At 33.0% G+C, this 10,890-nt stretch overlaps 1 pseudogene; it reads right to left on the bottom strand.

The window, feature by feature from the left end:
* LOC134257363 (nuclear cap-binding protein subunit 2-like) overlaps nt 1-10,890 on the bottom strand; it is a 63,492-nt pseudogene that overhangs the window by 46,943 nt on the left and 5,659 nt on the right.

Genomic DNA, 10,890 nt, shown 5'->3' with positions numbered 1-10,890 from the left:
TGTTAAAAGTATAAACTCAAATATCATTACATGAGTACATAAATGCTATTATTTACAATAATGCAGTTTTCTCTCGAAATAATGCTTTAAAAAAGACAGGAAGGAGAAGTGATGAGGAAACTGTTTGGAATTTGTGTTGTATTAGTTGAAACAGGAAAACATTTATTTCTTATAGATATTTCTTTTTTTCTTGATTTTGCAGTCATTGGGGTTCCATTTTCAGCATTTATTTTTTTTTTCAAGTTCCCTAGTTAAGTAAATATTCCATACACAATTTGTTTCAAATCTGTATAGGAAGAAAGAAAGGAATTCTTCATTCCTCAATAACATGAAAAAAAATAATAATTGATATCCAAACAGTTTAGACCTATCCTCGTTTTATGTTTGACCATTTAAAAAAACTTAATAATGATGATTCTAAAGTAAGTTGTTGTATTTTAACTACAAACCGTTATAAAAAGGGACTTTGTTAGGCGGAAGTTCTTTTTGTACAGAGACTGCACTTTATTCACGATCTTGAATTATACATGTAGTAATAGTAAAAACAATGACTTTTTTTCCTTTTTTAAAGAACGTTATTGTCATTTCATCTGATACATTATACCTGTTTTTTAAACAACAAAGTACTTTAAAACATGGATTAGATACTGTAGTATGTGAATTCAAATTCAAAATAAGAAAAAATATTATAAATCAAAACTGACATGAACTTTTTTGATTGGCATATTCACAGTCTCAAAATTTACTGAATGATATTTTTCCTCTAAGTTTATTAAGGACCAAAATGGAAAATACTATCTTAGTCCCTTCCAAATATAGTACGTATTTGTAAAAACAAATTATAGTTAAAAAGTACGTTTTCACATCATCATGATCATGAACTAAATTTACTTAATGATGTTTCCTCTACAACGTGTCGTATGCCGGTTATACTGCATGTAACAGTTGTTTGTCACGTGACTGGCATAAAAATAAAAGTTTTAAGTAAACTTTAAAAAAAAAGATGCACAGTCTTGAGTATGGAGGAAAACATAATACACATTCAAAATTAGAAAAGTTTACATCTTCAACCCAAAAACTGCCTGGATTGTTTGTGCATATTGGGAAGTACTAAGACTGGTAATTTTGCCAAAAATGTGTACAGTAGCTACAAATTCCCACTCCGCTTAAGTTTCTATTAAAAAAAAATAATGTAACGCAGAACAGAATGAGCTCCGAGTACTTTCAAAAGATAAACTATAAGCAAATGATATTCCATATTTCACCACAGACTAATCTTGGTCGTTGCACTTTAGTTGTAAATTTGGAATATACTTATCATTCTAACGATGTTCTTCAGATTCCATGTCATAACATGCATAGTGTAGCTCCTTAGATATACTGGATATATTCATAATCTTTATAATTTATAAATTATTTCAATTAGTTTGAATGTTTTAAATTTTATAAAATGCAATTGTTTTTAGTTTTATTTAGACATTTTTGTCAAACTAGTTAATCTACTCCTCTGGATCACTTGTACTGCGTAATATTAAGGCTGGTGATGTCATTTATTATATGAGTTTTTTTCCCCTTCACTCGGCAATATTGTTATCAAGACTAGTGTTATTATTTTACAGAATTGAATAAGTAATTGGTAAACTAAATGAATTCCTTTTTATTTAAGCACCATCATGTGCCTTATTTGATTTTTCTTATTCATTAAATTTTTCTTGACGTCCCAATGTAATTTTCCTACGATGCACCATGTTTGTGAACTCAGGCCCTCCTAATGTAGCGGAGTCCTAGTATTGCAATTACTAGTAAGTGTATACATGTTTCTTATTGACAAGTGTCTTAATAAATGAAAATTAATTTTTCATTGTGTAACCATTTATGAGAGCTTTGCAGCAATTGTATATATCCAGACAGGTTGATAACTTTATTTTGTATTAAGTTGATTTCAAGGAATATGTGTTAAATATAATTTTTTCAGAATGAAGAATATGAATTTTTCAGAATGAAACTATAATAATAATATTCTGGAAAGTGGAAATTCTGTATTTGATATATGTATAATACAATTATTAAAATGTTATATATGTATACTGCATAGTGAATGAAATCATGAATATATTACATTTTATCATAAAATAAAAATATTCATCAAAAATATAGAGTATATTGACTTATTTATTAACCACCAAGTGGTAAAACAGGAGGGAACTTTAGGTTTCCGCCGAGTCTGTCTGTTTGTAAAACACTGATGCCCCAACATGACTGCTTACACCGACAGTTGAAGTTTGTCAAAAGCAACTTCAATGTTAAGATATCAAAAATGTTTTATTCAAACAAAGGATTTGAATCAATAAATATGGTAAGTATAATTGAAAAATGAAAGACCAAGTACTAACCTTTAAATAGTTATCACAAAGATTAAAGTTAATTTAAAGTGAGACAAACTCCAAGGTCAAGGTCAAAATTAGTGGTATCCAGGCAAGAACTTGTTATGAGAAATAAACAATTTAAATATAGAAGCCCTAGCACTAAATGTTCAAAAGTTATGGCCAAGGTTAATGTTTTCCAAAGGTAGGTCAAACTCAAAGGTAAAGATCAAGATATCTGAAGAAAGGTCTTTTCACTAGGAATATATAAAAAAAAATACACTTATGAAATATGAAAGCCCCAGTGCTAACTATTCAAAAGTTATGGCCAATGTTCAATTTTTTTAAAATCTGGTCATCTTCTCAGGTCAAGGTCAAATATATTTATACCCATGGAAATGTCTCAAACATACATGTGAAGAATGAAATCCCTAGCATCAACTATTCAAAATCTATGGCCAAGGATAAATTTTGATATTTTTTTTTTTGCAAAAGTTGGTCAAACTCCAAGGTCAAGAGGTCAAAATTAGTACCTAGAAGGTTTGTTACAAGGAATATAATGTGAAAATGAAAGCCATGGCCCCACCAATTCAAAATTTATAGGAAGGGTTAAAGTTTTTGTAGACAGACAGTTGCACAGACAGATGAAGAGGGCAGATGGAAAGGTAATGCATAAGACATCATAAGACCCAAAATGCATCAACTTACAAAGTTAAAATATAATTATAAAATACTAAGAGTAGGTCACAGTGACCTACTTTTTGATTAAAATTTTCTGAGGACTCAAGATACATTAATTGACAAAGACTGATGATTCTAAATAAATAAGGATCTGAGATATTCAAAAGTAGGTCACTATGACCTACTTTTTGGTCAACATTCTCTGAAAACCCAAGATGCATCATCTGACAAAGTTTGACTATTCTAAGCCAATTAGTACCAGAGATAATTAAATATAGCCATCAAATGTCAAAAGTAGGTCACAGTGACCTACTTTTTGGTCGTCGTTATTCAAAACCCATAATGCCTATACTGACAAAATTTGATGATTCTAAGCCAATAAGCACCTGAGATATTCAAAATTAGGTCACCGTAAACCTACTTCTTGGACATTCAATGAAAGACTAAGGTGCCTCAATTGACAAAGTTTTATAATTCTGAGCCAATAAGTACCAGATATAATTAAATATAGCCATCAAATGTCAAAAGTAGGTCACAGTGACCTACTTTTTTGTCAATATTCTCCGAAAACCCAATGTGCTTAAATTGACAAAGTTTGATGATTCTAAGCTAATACGTACCTGAGATTTTCAAAAGTAGGTCACTGTGACCTACTTTTTGGTTGACATTCTCCGAAATCCCAAGATGCCTCAACTGTCGAAGTTTGATGATTCTTAGCCAATAAGTGCCTGAGATACTTAAATATAGTCATAACAAGAGGCCCAAGGGCCTTGAATCGCTCTTCTGATAAATTGTGCAATCTGTCACTTCTGTTTGAAGCCTCAAACCTTAAGTATCCTAAGACCTAAGTTGCATCAACTGACAAAGTTTGATGATTTTTAGCCAATTAGGACTGAAAATATTTTTAATAATAAAGCTATAAAGAAAACATAAGTACATCACAGTGACCTGTATTAAGATTGAAGTTTTTTGAGGACTCAAGATGCATTAATAAACAAAGATTGAAGATTCTAAGCAAATAAGTATTTGAGATATTTAAAAGTAGGTCACCGTGACTCTTTTGTCTACATTCTTTGAAACCCAAGATACATCAACTAACAAAGTTTGATGATTCTAAGCCAAAAAGTACCTGAGATATTCAAAAGTAGGTCACCATGACCTACTTTTTGATCGACATTCTCTAAAAACCAAAGATGCATCAACAAACAAAGTTTAGTGATTCTAAACCAGTTAGTACCATAGATACTAAAATTAAGCCATAAAATGTCAAAAATTAGGTCATCATGACCTACTTTTTGGACATCATTCTCCGAAAACCCAAGATGCATCAACTTATAAAGTTTGATGATTCTAAGCCAATAATTAGGTCATCGTGACCTACTTTTTGGTCGTCACTCTCCGAAAACCTAAGACGCATCAACTCACAAAGTTTGATGATTCTAAGCAAATAAATACCCAAGATACTAAAATATAGCCATAAAATGTCAATAGTAGGTCACAGTGACTTACTTTTTGGACATCATTCTCCGAAAACCCAAGATGCATCCGCTTACAAAGTTTGATGATTCTAAGCCAATAAGTACCGGAGATACTTAAATAAAGCCATAAAATGTCAAAAGTAGGTCACCGTGAACTACTTTTTGTTTGTTACTCTCCGAAAACCCAAGATGCATCAACTCACAAAGTTTGATTATTCTAAGCCAACAAATACCTAAGATACTAAAATATAGCCATAAAATGTTGAAACTAGGTCATTGTGACCTATATTTTGATCGACATTTTTCAAAGTTACAAGATGCATCTGATGATTCTAGGTCTGAAGGTAATCAAAATATGCCTTTTAAACAATTCGAAAACAAATGCCTGCAAAATGAAAAAGTAGGTCACAGTGACCTACTTTTTCATAAATATGTTTTAAGGTCCCAAGATGCATCAAATTACAAGATTTGATGATTCTAAACCTCTCAGTGTCTGAAATAATGGGATTTAATGTTTTAAAAAGAATTCGTCATAAAGTTCAAAAAATAGGTCACGGTGACCTACTTTTAAGCTGACGTTGTTCAAGTACCCAAGATGCATCAACTGACAAAGTTTGATTATCATAGGTCTTAAAGTGCCGGAAATATGCCTTCAAATCAATTTGAAAGCAAATGCCCACAAAATTTAAAAAGTAGGTCACCGTGACCTACTTTTGAGTTAACATGATGTGAAGTCCTGAGATGCATCAACTTACAAAAATTTGATGATCCTAGTCCTAATAGTAAGCAAAATATAAACGTTTTTATTATTTGTAAATTTAGGTCAACTTTGAAGTGACCTTGAGACCACGCCCTTTGCCCAAGGGTCATGCCTTGAACAATTTTTAATTTTCAACATATCCTGATCCTTGTATGTAAGTTTGGTGAAAATCTGCCCGGTGGTTCCTGAGAAGATTTTTAGCAACCAGTACTTTTGGTTTTGTTTTCCTGATTATTTCCCTTGTTTAAGGGGACCAACCCTTATTTTAGTATAAAGGTTAGCCCTTGGGCCAAGGATACCCTGTGACAAATTTGACACTGATTGGCCAAGGGGTTCTTGAGTTATGGCCCATATTCTAAAAAGTTAATGCACACTGCACACCGCACAAATGGCCATAGAATTAGCTCTTTGAGCCTTTGTCTCAGAAAAGCTAAAAATGTCAAAAGTAGGTCACTGTGACCTAATCTCTGAAAACCCAAGATGCATCAACTGACAAAGTTTGATGATTTAAGGTCAATAAGTACCAGAGATACTTAATTATAGTCACAAAATGTTAAAAGCAGGTCACCATGACCTTATTTTTGGTCGTCACTCTCCGAAAAACCCAAGATGTATCAACTCACAAAGTTTGATGATTTTAGGTCAGTAAGTACCGGAGATACTTAAATAAAGCCATAAAATAATAATAATAATAATAATAATAATAATACTTTATTTATAGAAGGTAACCCGATTAGTGCAAGCACTAGTCTTCCTCAGGGCCTTCTTTATAACATATGTACAATGTTTTATACATTAAAGACAATAATTACAAACATGAAACAATAAAATATAAACACTTTGTTACAATAGAATAAATTAAATATTGGCATTTCATTGAAAAGAAAGGAAAACATAAATTTCATGTAGAACCAGTACGTTTCATAAGTAAAAAATTTTCAACACTGCTTTTGAATATTGCAAGGGATTGGGAATTCCTAATACTAATAGGCAACTCATTCCAGATAATAACCCCCGAATATTGTAAAGAATTTTTGAATAAATTTGTTTTATATTTTGGTAAACGAAGTTCTGAATTTGTCTCTGAGCGTAATGTGTATGATCCAGAACTTTGAAATTCAAAAAAATCATGCATATAATCCGGAGACATATGATGAAATATTTTGAACATTAGAATGCTTTTCTGTAAATATAGAAGTTCGTAAACTGTTAACCAGCCTAAAATGTTAAACAATGGCATTGAAGGTGCATCATATTTTTCATTTAAAATAATCCTAGCTGCTCGTTTCTGAAGTTTGTATATTCTATCGATGTGAGTTTGAGGAGAGTTACCCCAAATAGAAAGGCAATATAAAATTGATGGTAAAATAAATGCATTATAAAATAGCTTTCTAGTATTCAATGGTAGAAACTTTTTAATTTTTCGTAAGGTAAATAATTTATAAGTAAGGGTTTTGCAAACTGCATCTACATGCGAAGTATATTGAAGAGTATGATCAATGTGAACACCTAATAATTTCTCTGTTCTAACATTTTCAATGGAATGGCCAGAAAGTTGTAGTTGAAGATTAACGTTTTCTAATTTTGATTTCTTTTGGTGTGTTCCCATTAACATACACTTTGTTTTATCAGTATTTAAAATCATCTGATTCTGTTGACACCAGGTTTGTATTTGATACAGGTCATGATTGAGAGTTGCTTCAATATGTGAAATATTGTTACCATGAAAATGCATTGTTGTGTCATCAGCAAACATATCAACATTACAATGTTCAACAGATAATGGTAAATCATTGATGTATAACAGAAATAACAAGGGACCTAAAATAGAGCCTTGTGGCACACCTGCTGTGACGGGCAGTGATTCAGATGTGTACGCACAAATTTTTACACTTTGAGTTCGATCATTTAAATATGATTGAAACCATTTTATTGATGTGGGATCAAAGTGGTAGCATTTGAGTTTACTAATAAGTATATCATGATTTACAAGATCAAATGCTTTGCTAAAATCCAAATAAGTAATGCCAACGAAATTTCCTTGATCTATTGCATGCAGCCAATTATCAGTTAGTTTTGTGAGAGCTGTCTGACATGAGTGAAATTCTCTAAATCCAGATTGTGCTTTCATTAATAGATCAAAGTGTGAAGTAAAGATGCGTATATTTTCTGCTACATGCTTCTCTAAAACTTTCGATATAGTTGGTAAAATTGAGATTGGGCGATAATTTCCTGGATCTGATTTATCACCTTTTTTAAATAAAGGAGTTACTTTTGCGACCTTTAACTGTGAAGGAAAAGATCCATTGATAATGCTAGAATTTATTAGATGTGTTAGAGGTTTGGATATTATACTAGCTGAAAGTTTGAGCAACCTAGGTCCAAGAAAATCTATGCCTGTAGATTTGTTTATGTCAAGCCTCTTTAACATATCAAATACTTTTGTTTCATTAATCAAGGGAATTTCAAGAAAGTCCTGACCTCCAAGTTTTGTTTCAGTGTATCTTTTCAATTTTTCTGGTTCAAAACCAGAGAACGAAAGATTATTTAACAATTTTTTCGGAATTTGCGCAAAATGCTCATTAAAAGCATCTGCAATGTCTTGTAAATTATAAAGATTTAATCCATTGTACGTGATATTAGAGGGGGATGAATTTTTATCTGATTTTGAGGCAAGCTGATTTAAATGACCCCACATTTCTTTTGATGTAGAGCTATTTTCAATAACTGTCTTATAATATGTAGATTTTGCACCAGTAATTAATGAGGTGACTTTGTTTCTCCAAAATCTAAAATTTTCCATGTCTCCCTGTTTATGGAATTGATCTCGTATATTCCTAGCATCATTTATTTCTGGAGTCAACCATTTAGTGCGAAATTCTGATTTCACACGCTTTGTTTTAACCTTCGCATGCTTATTAAGTATAGAATTGAAAATATCATAGAAACAGTTTAAGATGTCATCAGGATCATGCAGAAGAATCAATTCATCAAAATCTGCATTGTTTAAATCGTGCAAAAAATCATTTTCATTAAAGTTTTTAAAGTCACGATATTGTATTTCAATATGTTTGCCTTTGCGTTGCATGCTGTTAGATCTTCGGGTGGCACATACTGGATAATGGTCAGACATTGCTACAGGGGGTACTGATATTTCACATATGTTAGCAGGGTGCGTAGTGTAGAAATGGTCAATAAGAGTTTTAGAGCTATTAGTAATTCTTGTTGGGGTGTTAATTAATTGCGTTAATCCCAAATCTACAATTGCAGATGACCAACTCTGCGGGGGGTCTTTGAGCATATCTATATTGAAATCACCTGCAATAATCACTTCCTGATCGTCACAGCAGGTAGCGCACTGAACTTCTCTAACAAAATCGTCTACCCAGCAGGAGGGGGCAGATGGTGGACGGTAAACTGAACAATAAAGTATAGGTTTAGAATTCTTAAGATTAATTTCAAGCCACATTGTTTCTAAATTACTAATTTCTAAATCAATTCGTCGTTTATATTTCAAATCATTTGCAATATATGTAATTAGTCCACCACCCGCCTTTCCTTTTCTATCTTTTCTTTCAAAAGTATATCCATTTACATTTATAATACAATCACTAATATTTTCATCAAGAAAAGTTTCACATAAAGAAAAAATGTCAACATTTTGTTGATCCTGTAAATATAAAATTAATTCATCTAATTTTGGTAAAATATGACAAACATTCAAATTTACAAAATGCAGACCTTTTTTCAGAAGGCCATTCTTTGAATCACACACATTTTGTTTGTCATCATTCTGGATGTTTGTTATTGGAGAAGGGTTGTTAAGTTTTTTTTGCCGATTTTGGTTCAAAAGGGGTTTAAGTTTACATAGATCTGCACTCTCAGATTCTGAGCAATATTCAGTTGACTTATTATTAGACAAAAGACAGGTGCAAACTGATTCATTACAGTCAAAACAAAGATTAATCAATGGGCGAAAATAATTTTTGACATTGCTAATAATCGGACAGTCATTCGTATAATCGGCACAGCTTTCATTGCCGCGATCCTACTTTGTGCAAAATTTCTGCTTGTGGCCATGTTCACCACAATACCAACAAGTTACTTTGTTGCCGTGGCGACAGTTGCGCGAAGAATGACCTTGCTCTCCACAGAAATAGCAGGTCTGGACGGAGGTGGAATTTTGATGTTTAAGAATTTGCACATGAGTACTGTAGAGCTTCAGAAGCGAAGCAGTGCCACGGTCGGACAAATGGATGCCATCTCTCCAAAAAGATGGGGAATTCCAGTGTTTGAATGACTTACTCGATTCGATCAACACAGCACCGTACTCCTCACAAACATATCTAATGCACTTATTCACTTCGGTTACATCTGCATCCCTTCTTGGAATCACTTCCGATAGGTACACTGCAATGCTTGGATTTCTTTTCTTCAAATCAGCAACTATTTCTGCAAAATCATTCTCAATCGCATCAATGTTACGGAAATTTGCAACATCATTACCCCCAGCCTGTATAATAACACTTTGGATGGAGGACACATCAAACTTCTGTAGTTTGGAACGAATGTGTGCAATACTTGCACCTCGATTTGTACTTACTTTCACACTTTGATCTAGGCCACGGGTTTTTATCCTTTGAAGAATTGAACTCCCGATGACAAGTGTAGATACAGGGTTATATTCTCTTACAGGAGGCTGAGAATTTCTTGCGATGTTGCTTCGTCTGTTAGGGGTCGATATATTTTGACTCTCTTTTGAGATGTGTACATCTGACTTTTTCTTGGTCATTTTCTTCGTGGACTGGGTGGTTTTCAACACAGGGCTGGGACTGACATCTGCATCCATTGATGTACTAGAGGTACTTTTTTCAATAGGAGATGTATACTGGGTATGCCTTGAAATCCCATTTGTCACCGAGAGTCCCTCAGTCGAAGTTTCCTTCTGTTTCACTTTTTTCCCGGGAGTTTGTGTAGAAGCATTAGAATACGGCTTTGTTTGTTTTGCTTCCATTAGCTGCTTCTTCAGGGTTTCAACTTCTTTGGTAAGCATTTTCACCGTCTCGGAAAGATGTTTTATGCTTTCTGCGCTGTTACAATTGCCGCATCCCGTCTCAATACTTGATTCATTCGATTTCTTTGAGGGTCTTGGGGTCGAAGTACAGTTCGGCTGGTCAACAATAATTTTACACTCTGTTACAGAGTCAGTGTCAGTGTGGTTCATATCTAGTTGACTCTTTATTTCATTTAGAAAATCGTTCCTGTACCAATCAAACGCACTGGTCCCTTGTATCAGAATGGTATGTGTGCTACTGTAGATTGTTACAGTCACCGAATCACATACAGATTTGTAGATGCACCAATTTCTTTTATTGTTTCCGTGAAATAAAAGCAATTTCCGAAGCACAGATAAAACGAATTCATGTCTCTGACCATCATAGTTTATGGTCACACTTTCTGTGTTTAGCTTAATCTGAAGAAAGTCTGGTATACTCACAGAAGGGTCCAGTTCATTATCTTTTCCATTAAATGATTGTGATAGTCCACTAAATGAGTTCAAAATTGATTTAAATAAACTAGAATTTACACTCAGATCCATCATTTCATT

Source organism: Saccostrea cucullata, unplaced genomic scaffold (assembly GCF_032062105.1).
Source record: "Saccostrea cucullata isolate Sc308-1 unplaced genomic scaffold, CSIRO_AGI_Scuc_v1 ctg5705, whole genome shotgun sequence".
NCBI lineage: Eukaryota > Metazoa > Mollusca > Bivalvia > Ostreida > Ostreidae > Saccostrea > Saccostrea cuccullata.
The sequence above is the reverse complement of the archived record's forward strand: the minus strand, read 5'-3'. Positions and strand labels throughout refer to the sequence as shown.